Source organism: Panthera tigris, chromosome D3 (genome assembly GCF_018350195.1).
Source record: "Panthera tigris isolate Pti1 chromosome D3, P.tigris_Pti1_mat1.1, whole genome shotgun sequence".
Lineage (NCBI taxonomy): Eukaryota > Metazoa > Chordata > Mammalia > Carnivora > Felidae > Panthera > Panthera tigris.
In genome coordinates, this window is record NC_056671.1 from 64,672,474 (window position 1) to 64,685,168 (window position 12,695).

Sequence of the window (12,695 nt, forward strand, 5' to 3'; positions counted from 1 at the left end):
AAATATTTTTTAGCCCAAAAGAAATCTTCAGAGATGGGAAAAATAGTCGTAAAGAATTGTAGACTTATGACTTTTTTGGCTAGAGATACTTTTTATTGGAAACTGTCTTCTATTATAACTGAGAATGCCCTTGTTTTGGTCCTAGCTGAATAATCAAAGGCTATCACTTTCCCTAAATTTCAAACTTCTTATCAAAAAGGTGACGATATTGAGCTACAACATTAGTTTTCAAATACACAATCTTCTATTTCTCTTCCCTGGGATAGGGTGTTACATGGGCAGCTAAGAGAGACAAGGATCAAATACAAGGATTCATTTCCCAGTAAATTGAATGAGTAGCATCTCAACAATGTATTTTAATGTGCAGAGATTCTATTACTATTTATTAAATACAAATTAATTTTAAGAAAACCTTACTAAATGTAGAGTATTTGCTGTTATGCATGTTCTCCCTTATAGGATACAAACTATACTAACAGACTCCTTTTCATCAATACTGGTAATCATCAGTCTGAAGAGTCACTATAGATCCTTCCAATTGTTTCAGGGAAGAAAATAGAAGCCATTCTGGAAATATAGAATTTTATATAAGAATTATGAGCTTATACAGCTTTTGTAAGAGCTTGGAGAACAAAGTTCCTTGAAGCCAAAGCTGAAGATTTCAGCCTGAATCCCCAAAATACAATTTATAAGAGCTTGCCAGAAACTCCATTAAATCCACAAGAGTCTCCTTGAAGCTCCCACCAACAATCTCAATCTGCAGCAGTAAACAGTAGTTCTGAAGAACTCACCGGAAAACTCCTGCAGATCTCACATTTATTCACAGATCTGGTAGCAATGATCTCCAGAGAATAATGAATTCTCCTTCTCTTTTGTCTCCCAAATCTATGTAAGTGGAAAATGCTAAACTAAAATTATATACGAAAAAAGATCCTGGGAAATGCAGACATTGGATTTTCCTCTGCAAAAGAGACCTTAGAAGGGTGTGATATTGGTACCAAGTTGACAATAGACAGTGCGGTACTACAGACAGATGACACCATTTGTCAACCCAGCATCCATTCCTACATGCCTATTTTGCCCATTTTAACCTTCAAATAAAGTATTAGCATCATTTTGACCTGTCACAGTGCAGTTATATATCATACAATCATCAACTTTTGCTCACTCTTTGCCCAAAAAGTAGACACAAAATACTATATGTCCTTTCATCTTTCAATAATGGCCTTCATTTTAAGACTCAGACAAAATTTCCTTTAGTATCTTGTGATTTAAGCCCTGAATTATAGGGTAACCTACAATTAACATATATTAGAAATCGCAGTTGAGAAAGTGAGAGGAAAGGATAGGTAAACATGTAAAGTACATAAAAGCAAGGAAGAAAATATGCATAACTCCAAAGTTCTCCTTTCTGATGCTGATCACATATCCAGGGTTGACTTAATAATTTCCTTCTTACACTATACATTCCATGTTTCCTTTGTCCTCATTCAGCACCTCAGCTTTTGATGAATCTTTACCTGGCAGGGTACTCTATGACTGGTTGTCAAAAAAAAAAAAAATGATGGTTATAGAAATTCCACTGAGGGCAGGGAAATCAAATACAAACCTAGGCTACATCTATTTTAGTAGAGATACCTTGTTACTCTTGGTGGGGAAGAGGTTCAATCTAATCACCTGTTTGAAACCACGTAAGGGTTTCATTGTTGATTTTTCTATAGGCAGGTTTGGCATTCAGCTATGTAGCAAACAGATCAGGCTTAATGAATAAAGGCCATATTGTTGACATCATATATAACTCCACCCCTGCCACTATGGGCCCATTGTTCATTAAATCATTGAGCAACGGAGGTATCAGGAAGGAGGCTAACTGATACAGCAGCGTAGGTCTTCTCAGCCACCTGAACTTGAGGAACCTCTTACCAGGAGTTACTATCTGGTGAGCATTTATTGGGACATAAATATTGCCATATTTTCTGTGCATTCTGTGAGACCTTTCCACCAACTTCTCCCACAGACTTTGTTATTACCAACATTCTGATCTTCTTCCTACTAAGTGCATGACCACCTAGCTTAATCATGCCTGAATAAATGTGTATCCTTGATCATCTTTCCTATAGAAAAAGTGAACAAAGAAGTGAAATACTCAAACTTCTGCCCACTTGTAGAATTTCTCTTCACCACTATCCTCAACTACTCTCCTGAGACTGGCCATTGTACTCACTCACCCATTTTTTGGGTGGTGCTACCATACTGTGCAGATTTATTTATAAAGCAGGTCTATTTTATTCTTCCTTAGTTGTCTGGAAGTAGAGAACTTCCCATGAAGCCATACATGTTGATTGAGGAAGAGTTATTAATGTGGCAAAAAGAAGTGCCATGAAAGTCTAGGTACATTGTTAAAATTGCAATGATACATTGAAGCTCCTAATATCAAGAGGTGGAATCTATTTTCCCATCTCTTGAATCTGGGCTAACTTAATATCCTTGCTATCAAATAGAATGAGGCAGAAATAACTTTGTTTTGGTTCTGAAAATAGGCCTCCAGAAATCTCACAGCTTCTACTTGTATTTCTTGGAATTCTGTAATCTCCATGTGAAAAATCCTGGGCTAGCCTGAATAAGAGATATATAATAAAGTCACTTCAAATGTTCCAGCTGATGACCTGTGAACAGCTACACAGGTGACTGAGGCCAACCTAGATCATTCAGCTGCCAGGTGACAGAAGAAGACATATGAGCAAACCCAGCAGAAAGATCAGTGAAGCTGGCCCACAGATAAAGACTTACGTGATCTATACATCGTTAGAGATGTAAGATAAATAAATGGTTGCATCTTAAACTGTTAAATTTGGGGGTTTTTTAGTTTTTTTAATGCTTTTATTTATTTTTGAGACAGAGAGAGACAGAGCATGAGCAGGGGAGGGGAAGAGAGAGAGGGAGACACAGAATCTGAAACAGGCTCCAGGCTCTGAGCTGTCAGCACAGAGCCCGACGCAGGACTCGAACTCACAGAGTGTGAGATCATGACCTGAGCTGAAGTCGGATGCTCAACCGACTGAACCACCCAGGCACCCCTTAAACTGTTAAATTTGGAGGTTCCTTGCTATGCAGCAAAATTAACTGAGATAGAGACGTCTGGGTGGCTGGGTCTTAAGCATCCAACTTCAGCTCAGGTCATGATTTCACAGCTTGTGGGTTCGAGCCCCACATTGGGTTCTGTGCTGACAGCTCAGAGCCTGGAACCTACTTCAGATTCTGTGCCTCCGCCTCTCTCTGCCCCTCCCCCCACCTCTCTTTCTCAAAAATAAATAAACATTTAAAAAAATAAAAAATAAATTAACTGAGAGTCTTAGTCATATACTCATATACCTCAATCATGTATTCAGAGTCTTATCAAGCCTGAACATGTATATTTTATTTCCATGTTTCTGAGTATGCCCAGATTAATGACTTTGAAAGTCACATAGTAACCAATTAAAGGTAGATCATGTCACACAGCAATTTAGTATCCCATGATTAAGTGTCTATCTCTGCCAGAGCCCTGTAGAAGACAGAAGTTGCTTTCCAAAAGAATCATAGTATGTGCCCCCGTTCCCCCCCCCACAAAAAAAATCCCAGCATAACTTTGTCCAGTTTCCTAAAGATTTGGGCATGATTCTCCTGTTGATATTACATAGTATCCCCTATCTCCTAAAGACACTTTGAGCACTACTGGCTCTACTTGGTCCTATAACTCAAGAAGCAGAGCACCTCCTGCCTTCTAGAAAGCTTTATGTTTGTTTATCTGGGCCCAACTCAATACTGGTAACAGATAAATGGGTCAGATTAGCATGCACTCATGTCTATCTGTTATTTCTAGAATGCAGAGGCCCAGAGATGCTGTGCCCCTTTCTTAGAGGTGATAGGTACAGGTGCAGGAATTTTTTCTTCACCTTTCAGGGAAATCTCAATATGCCCCAGACCACTAAACACCTAAAAACTTCCTCAAAATGGAAGATATCTGAATTTTTGCGGCCATTATTTTCCACCTTTGTGGCTTCCATATGATTTACTAAGACATCTATCTAGGGTATTTGCTGCATTGTGATCACCATTTCTAAGCACCGTAATATCATTCATGTTACAGATTAGCATCATTCCCTGTGTAATGGTGAGAGAATCAAGGTCCCTGCATGCTAAATTGTGACAAAGAGTTGGTATCATTTGAGGTAAGACAGAGAAGCTATACTGTTATCCATGCCAAGCAAAAGCAAACTGTTTATAGAATTTCTTGTTTTGCTAACAGGTATAGAAGATAAAAATAATCGCCAAAGCAGCAATAGCAGAATGCCAGACATCAGCGATTTAATTGGCTTGTTCAAGTGCAAAACAATAATAACAAAAACTACAACTGAAAGAGCAGTTACGTCTGATGAAGCCACTTGGTTAAGTTTACAAAAATTGACATTTATTCTCCAAATTCTATCTCTTTTGGGCAAGGCAGGAATGTATATTCCAAATCTCTGAACATGTCACTAATCTCTGAAATTTTTCCTAGTGTGTTATATTGATTATGGGTTTCTACCAAACTACCATTTGGTTCTTATTATTGTACCTATCTTTCCAGAGGTCAGGAAGCCAACATGGAAGATTTTGCCACTTTCTAAGTGTGCTTACTCCAACTACTCATTCAGAAGCTAGGAACACAACTAGTGGTATTTGGGGTATCACTGAACCTATTTTGAAATAGAACCTAAGCCAAAACGCCATTATTTTACCTTTATAAGCTTCTGCTTTTTACCTCTGTAGACTAAAAAGACATTTTGAATCCTCTAGAATTGGCATTAATTTAGATGTCAAGAAATCACTCAGAATTCTAGGTATTCCTCAGTGCATCATCACATTTATTAATGACCACAACTCAATCTGAGGAAGAGCAGGAGGAGGATACATGATATAAATGTTGGAGCAGAGTCCTTCTTCACTATGGTCACAAATTTTCCTTTACTTAAGAATCACAGGATCTGTGGAGTTGAGTCTGAGAATTGGGTCAGGAGCTATGACTTTCTACTGTGATTATGCCAGTTCAACCTTAAACTCTTTATTCCCTGGTCTAACACCTATAATCTATTTCTACATACAAACCACTATAAATTGACAAAATATTGAAATTCTTCTTGGGTATATGGAACTTTCTAATCATAAGTTATGCTTTATTCTTATCCTCCTGGGTTTTACTAGGATTTAAGTCTAATTATGGTTCTGGAAGTAAAGAAAGGTAGTCCATGGGTCTAAAAGAGAGTCTGCATTTCTTGCAAGGTGAGTACCTGAATTAAAATCACTATGGTGTGGTCACGTAGGAAAAAAAATAGCGATGCTTCTGTTGGCAAGGGAGGCCCAGCAGGTTTGGGGTGTTGATACTTAAATTCATTGAAATCTGCCCAGATTTCTCCTCATGATTTTCAAGTTTCCATTCCTTCTTGGTAAATGCTGTAACTTTAATATAAGAGACGTGATAAGTCTACACATTCACTTTGAATTTCAAATTACCCACTCACAGGATTATATTTTTTATTGGGTTTCAGAAATATTGGCCAGTGGCTACAAGAAATAAAGAATTCCTCAAGACTGTAACTAAAGTCATAGTCTTTGTTTCTTATCCCATTCCTTGAATAACTAATTTAAAACCATGGTATTGAGTTTCTTTTTCCAAGCTTTACATTGCACTCAAAAGAAGCTGGCTCTATTCCACATTTCTTATACTATTTATTTCCACCATGAAGTTTTATTACTATTACTACTATTGCTACATAGCCTACCAAAGTCTTGCCTCCTGAGGATACATAACTCCAGGAAATTAGAAGTGATAATGTAAATAAATAAGTGTTTTGCTACTGCATATTATGGACTATGACCCATCTTCCACCTGCACTGAAGTTGTTACTGCCTCCAATTATAATCCTATGGGAGAATCAATATGACAGTTTCATCCTTAATGTTTAATTATCCCAGAACCAATTTGAAAAAAAAAAATCTACTAGTTAGAATTCATTCAAAAAATACAAGCCACTCTATTCCATGTATAAAGAATATATCAGGAAATAGGGGCTTATCAGAAGAACTTAGAAGCACAGTTTGGGGAAGCTGACCCTAAAGATCTTACCTGAAGCACCAACACAGAGAGTTTCAAGAACTTTCTGGAGAACTGTTTCAATTCTCAAAAATCCCTCAGAAGTTTGTCCCAAATCTCTCAGTTCTCAGAAGTAAACCAAGTGAGTTCTCTACATCTCACCAAGACCTAACCTTCAGTAATTCATCTGCCCCTGAATCTGGCTGTAACAACCTCCAAAGAATAGTGACATCCCATTATTTTCCTGTTACCAAATAACATGTGAACATCTCTCATTGACAAACTCTAACTTGAAACCACAGAGAAGTCTCTCACTTCCTCTCAACAATGCAGAAGACACCATAGAAGGGGATAGCAATAATACCAAGTTTGCCACAGGCAGCCTGACACAGTAGTCTATCACTTTCACATGATATGCCTTTAAATCAAGAGTTAGAAAATGGATCTCTGTATGCTAGAATTTTCACTGACTCTGCTTCATCGGTCTAAATCTTACCAAAGCATCCCCATTGAACATGGGAATTTTTCTCAGCCACTCACCTTGGCTACCTGCCTTTCCAGTCCAGCCTTGCAAAAAAAGAGTCTGTTAAAAATCTGTAAAAAAAAAAAAAAAGATCTTAAGTGTTTTAGTCATCCCAGGTGTTAGTGATGTTAATACTATTTCTATGAATTTTCTTTGTTCATTTCAAGCTAGAAAGACATTCAGAAGCTGAAAACAGAAGCTAATATTTGGAACATGGCCGAGTCACATGAGAACCTAGATTCAATTTAACTGTACTCAAGGGCATTTTTTATTTACATAGAGTTTACCTAGTATGGGATATAGGCTAAACAATTAGATTTTAACAGATTAGATTTCCCAGGCAAGGTGTTACCAAGAATTACAATGAAATGAATTGTCTTGACTCATAACTTTACACCTCCTGATCTATCTAGCTGTATTTTTCTCTTTTTCCTGAGATAATATTTATCAGAGCATATAAATAAGCCAGAGAATGAAATTTTTATTTTAGAAATAGAAGAAACCAAGAAGACTAGGGAAGATTGCTTACTTTTTAAAAAATACTTTTAGAATCATATGGATATATAACCTATTAAAAATAACATAAAATAAATACAAATAGCAGAAGAGATTTAGATTTGCGTTCAAACAATGTTTTTCTTGTCTGTACCAATTCAATTAGTCATTAGTGGTAGCTAAGAAAGCTGTGTTAAAAAGGATTCTGAAGTTAAGGCCTAGCTCAGGAGGGGAGAAAGTAACATGATCAATTAGCAATGTCAGACCACAAGCCAGGAGGAGAGATGGTAACGCTATACGGTTGCCATATTTTTGACTAGTTATGAAAACCTTGCTAACCAATAAAAGTTAGCACATTTGTCCATACAGTTTTCTCTAAATTATGATTCTATGTCATTCTCAAAAATCACCAGGGAGGAAAGCAGTCCAGATATTATTATTCACATTTTACAAAGGTGAACTCTGAAGCTTAGAAATCTTCAAAGTATGTTGAACTGCAGGTAACTTGTTGAAATGATCACTCCTAGTAGACTAATATGTGGCAGGACCCACACCAAAACACACTATCTGGGTCACACATCCAAGCGTTTTTCTAGTAGTCCATGTAGTATGAAGATAACTGGTTTACTTCTTTTTAGAAGCCAAGAAGAGGCATGAAAGTGACTCTTTAAAGGTATTATAACTATTTCTCCATAGGCTAAGGTTTAATAAGTAAGACGGCATCTAACATTGAAAAGATGTTAGAGCATCACGGGCTCATTCCTTATGTCTGTCCTTTAAGGCCAATGTATTGTTTCATGGGGACACATATAACTGAGGGCTGAATGTTTGACCTGGTGACTAAGAGCCTCAGCTAGTTAAGAAAAGGAGGGGATTGGGGGGAGAAGAGAGAAATAGCAATGCTGACCTAATTTGTGGGGATGGAATTACCCAATTGAGTGTTGTAAAGTACCTTGAAAAAACGTGGTATAAACGCTCACTAATGTAACTACCAAAGCCAGCTTCATGTTGTTATGCCATGTCAAAGTTCTCACAGTATTGATCAGACATGCCTTGCCTGCCTGTCCACTTCTGTGAAGCAGCATGTTAAAAACTAACTCATCACCACATCCATTTTCCCACACCTATTCCTGCTCTCCTTGAATTCACTGTTTCATCTTTTTTCACGGCCTTAGCTTCACACCGTATTCAATTATGAAGAGATATTTGGTCCAGTCATCAGCATTCCACAAAATGTCATTAAATCGTAACCAGGTTCCTTCTTTCTTTATGATCAGCTTTCTTTTGTGGCTGTCCTACCTAAGCACAGTAGCTAGGCTATATGCCAATGGCTATTCAAAAAATGCCAGTAAGACACTAACACCTCATAACTGTCTAGTCTTTTTATTTCTGCAAAGCAGTCTCCAAGCTACTCTCATAAAAACTATATGAGAAAGACAGGGCACGGCTGATCACTATGGGCAGCTGAGTTAACCAATACATGAATAGTTTAATGACTCCCAAGTTCCTATAAATATGAAAGGGCGCAAAAATACTCAGCTACACAGTTAGGGCAAATTAGTACAGTGCCTGATAAATCATAGACCCTCAATAATATTAGATGAATTAATCTATGAATGAAAGAAATAATTAAGAAGTGAAAGCATGTGTTGGAGCTCTCAGCCCAATGCTCTTTGCACTTCATCATACTGATACCGTATTCTGTATCAGTTCTAACCTGGTAAGATAGTACTTGGAGAAAGAGTGCCAGGTTAAGGTGAGTCCTGCTCCCACTTCTCCACAACTCTTCTGAGCTGAGTAGGAGAAGGTGCCAACAAGCCCCGTTCCTGTAGGATTAATGCTCTTTATCCACAATCCCTCAAGGAATAATGGGATTAGAAAGTGACCATTATTTTCAAAGAGCATTTATTGAGGGCCAATTATAATAACTACTCATATTTGAAAATGTTTTGCCATTTGAAAAGCACTTTCCCATCCATTAGTCCATTTGTTCCTTCTAATAATGCTCTGAAGAATGTATCATCATTATCCCACATTTTACAGATGAGGGAAATGAGCTGGAGGGAGGTTAGGTAACCTGCTCAGGATTATATAGCTCATAAATAGCAGATCTGGTCTTCAAACAAAACCTACCAACTTTGAAATCAGTGTTGCTTCTATTGCGCTGTATAGTTTTCCAAAAATAGGAGAGTCATCTCTGGGATGATTTCCAGAGAAATGTAAAATTCTCTATCACCTCCATCACTTCTGTCTATACTTCCTTGAGCCCTCATACGACCACCTACCCAGACTTTCCCAGATTTATGAACAGGGCCCAAAGCAAACCCAGTAAGCAACTGGTAATATGCAGCCCATGAATTCAACCACATTCACTTCCAATGCGTGTGTATGTGATTTAGAGGTCATCTGGTAAAATCCTTTTTCTTTTATAATGCATTTTTAGATGACAGTGTCTTCAAGTGCTATCTTTCAAAAGTCTGTCGTATGCCAAAATGCAAAATTATATAAAAATATGGCAGAACTTAGGGAATTTAGCAGGGAGAGCAATTTAAGGTACATGAAGGCAAGACTGAGGAATGGTAGGCTCCATTTGTGAGTTACTAACCGAAAGGAATGAATATTCCAGAAGCTTTCAGTAAGAATTAGTACATTCACTCTTTCCTGCAAAGACGACTAGGTAACTTTTTACTTACAGGCTTACAAGATGCTGCAAGATGATAATGAATGAGAATGAATGGCTTTCAGAATTATTCAGTTAATGTCTTCCTGTTTTCCACAAGTTCATTTATTTCACATGGCTTTTTTTTTTTTTAACTAAGACAAGGTGGGTCTTATCCTTCCCACTGCAGGTGAGAGACACTGGCTCAATAGCAGTCACTTCATGCACTAGAGGATGACCCTGTTCTAAATTTTGCCAGTGTCTCTTTTTTGTTGTTGTTGGTCTGAGTTTTGTTCTGATCTGCTGTGTTTTTGGGGTTTTTTTTTATTTTTTTGATGCTTATTTTTGAGAGCGAGGCTGAGTGCAAGCAGGGGAGGGGCAGAGAGAGGGAAACACAGAAATTGAAGCAGGCTCCAGGCTCTGAGCTGTAAGCACAAAGCCCAAGGCGGGGCTTAAACTGACAAACCAGGAGATCATGATCTGAGCTGAAGTCGGATGCTTAATCGACTGAGCCAACCAAGTGCCCCTGTGTTTTGTTTTTTAAAGGAAAGCTTGCTGATCAGCAAGGCCCAATGTGTCTTTCTATTTGTAACTCAAAGAATCTCAGACAACCCCTAAAGATCACATTAAGGATGTAGGTCCTCTCTCCCACCTTACCCTAAAGCTTACTGTCCATTTACTTTACAAAGAAAGTCATGAGAGGAGGAAGAAAGAATTTGGGTTTGAGACTCATCTCTAGAAAAGAGATTGAGGGTTGGCTACTAACACATGGAAGTGACTAGAAGCAAACAGCCCTGAAGATTACCATGTTTTTGAGGAAAATGTATTGTGAAATAAAACTGACTACTTCAGACTTAAAGCAACCTTTGAGTTCTCAAACTGGCACCATAAGCAATAAATGATGGGCAGCCCTCAAGGAGGGCAAACTCCCCAACACCGACCTCACATATGTTCAGAGAAAATGTTCAAAAGGGAGCCACCAAAAACAGTGCACAAAGGAATTTCTCCCAGATGCGTAATTAAGGTCTGATCCAAAACTTTCCCTTTACAAGGACTGCCCAGCAAGACTTCATAGTTCTTGGGGAACTTTGTAGATGGGACTTACTATAGTCATTATCCTGTTCTTCCTTTACAACGTATATTGGAGATGGAGGGTTGGGTTGGTGTGTCAGTGGGGTTGGGAGGGCAGAAAACTTGTCCTTAGAGTACATAAGTCACCAGATCATAGGGAGTCACACAGGGACCTCATGGGTAGGACATGCACGATCCAGAGTTCCTGCATGTTGAGTTTGATGCACTGAATGGATGGATCTTTTGGGCTGACTTCCATGAGGCAGGGACAAGTGTTTTCTGGAGAATTGCAGGGATATTTGAAACCCAGAAGAGTGGGCTGATTGACAGAGTGTTCCATGCTCACCACTGTCCATTCCTTTCCCTTCTGTGCACATAGTGAGACTACCTATTCCAGCCACACTTGAAATGGCACAGGGCCATGCTTTGAGTTCTGGTCAATAGAATAGAATGATGTATATCATGACCTGGCTTAGCCCATCTTTCCTGTCCACCTCCCCCCCGCCACCCCCGCAACCTGCCAGCCAGAATTTAAAAATTCTAAAGCACAAAAAATGGCAAAACTACCAGATGAAAGGAATCTGGATCCTAAAATCATCATGTAGAAGGCAGCCCACTAAACATTGGGGTGAGAATAAATTAGCTTCTATTGTGTTAAGCCATGAAGATTTTAGGATGTCACTGTTTGGAACTTTGTGACACCTAATAATACATAAAACTTTATTTTGAATGCTGGGGAAACGGTTTGAATTTTATTCTTCTGTTTCCTGCAGCTCCTGGCACAGTTCCTGGTGCAGCTTCAGCACAAAGCAGGAGATGGACAAAAAAATATGTTTTCAATAAATACCCAAAGACATGAGTGAAGACAGCTACATTAGAATGTTGAAGGATAGGATGGGGATTCCCCCAATCAAATCAAACAGGGAAGACTCCTTAGTTGTTTCATCTGCTCAAGGGGGTTAATATCTCCTTCATAGGGATGTTCTGAGAATGAAATTATATGATAGATGGAAAGTACTTAGCACAATGCTGAGCACAAAATGAGCACTTAGTACGCTGTTCCATTATAAGCTGTGAACTCCACATAAAGTGGTTTCTTAGATACAACAAACCATGTCTCTGAGAACAGAGGGCCAGTTGTTCTCCTGAAATTAAATCCTGCATCTCATTCATGTTGTGTTATTCCAAAGGCTCAAGCACAATCTTTTTTTTTTTTTTTTTTTTGGCTCAAGCACAATCTTACACAGAGAGCTGTAGGTAACGGTGAATTGCCTTCTATGGAAAGGACAAGGAAGAGAAATTATTTGAATTATATTAAAAAGAAATACAAAAGTGAGAATGTAGATAATGCTAATAAATAATGCTGTTGATTTATTATTTCTGTGAAATATAGTGTTGTGGTTTTGAATCAACATTAAGAAAATGTTTACTGTTAAGTTTATTGTTAATTATCAAAAACTGAGCATAAAATTGCAAAAGGTCAGAATACTGCTGTAATTAAATATCTGTAAGGTCCAAGATAGAATAAAAATACATGGAAAGACTCCATTCAAATCTCGAGTTATTGGAGGATAAACCTATGTAGATATCCATTGAACATTTCCAACTTGGGAGTATTAGAAAGGCATCTCAACACCCATCTCAAGTCCCTAGGAGTGTCCTTTATGGGCATTTAACTATAGTTAAGTAACAAGTATAAAAATATTTATTTTTTCTAATATTTCCATATATTCACATTACAAATAATTTAGTTATGAAGGGTAGAGGAAAAAGCAAATTATGCTAGCAATCTCTTGAAAATTCAGTCTCAAGACTTCAAAATAAAAGTATATTAC

At 38.0% G+C, this 12,695-nt stretch overlaps 1 long non-coding RNA gene across 3 annotated transcripts; it reads left to right on the forward strand.

Annotated features, from left to right (window-relative positions):
• The first annotated feature begins 1,852 nt into the window (after positions 1 to 1,852).
• LOC122232560 lies at positions 1,853 to 12,016 on the forward strand. 3 transcript variants are annotated; one of them, XR_006209918.1, is made up of 5 exons: positions 1,853 to 1,939; positions 4,130 to 4,211; positions 4,289 to 4,427; positions 5,224 to 5,301; positions 11,634 to 12,016. It is a non-coding gene; the product is annotated as an uncharacterized LOC122232560 (long non-coding RNA). The 3 variants fall into 3 exon arrangements; XR_006209917.1 differs by lacking the exon at positions 11,634 to 12,016 and adding an exon at positions 5,568 to 5,616; XR_006209919.1 differs by lacking the exons at positions 5,224 to 5,301; positions 11,634 to 12,016 and adding an exon at positions 4,610 to 4,692.
• Positions 12,017 to 12,695: the final 679 nt, after the last annotated feature.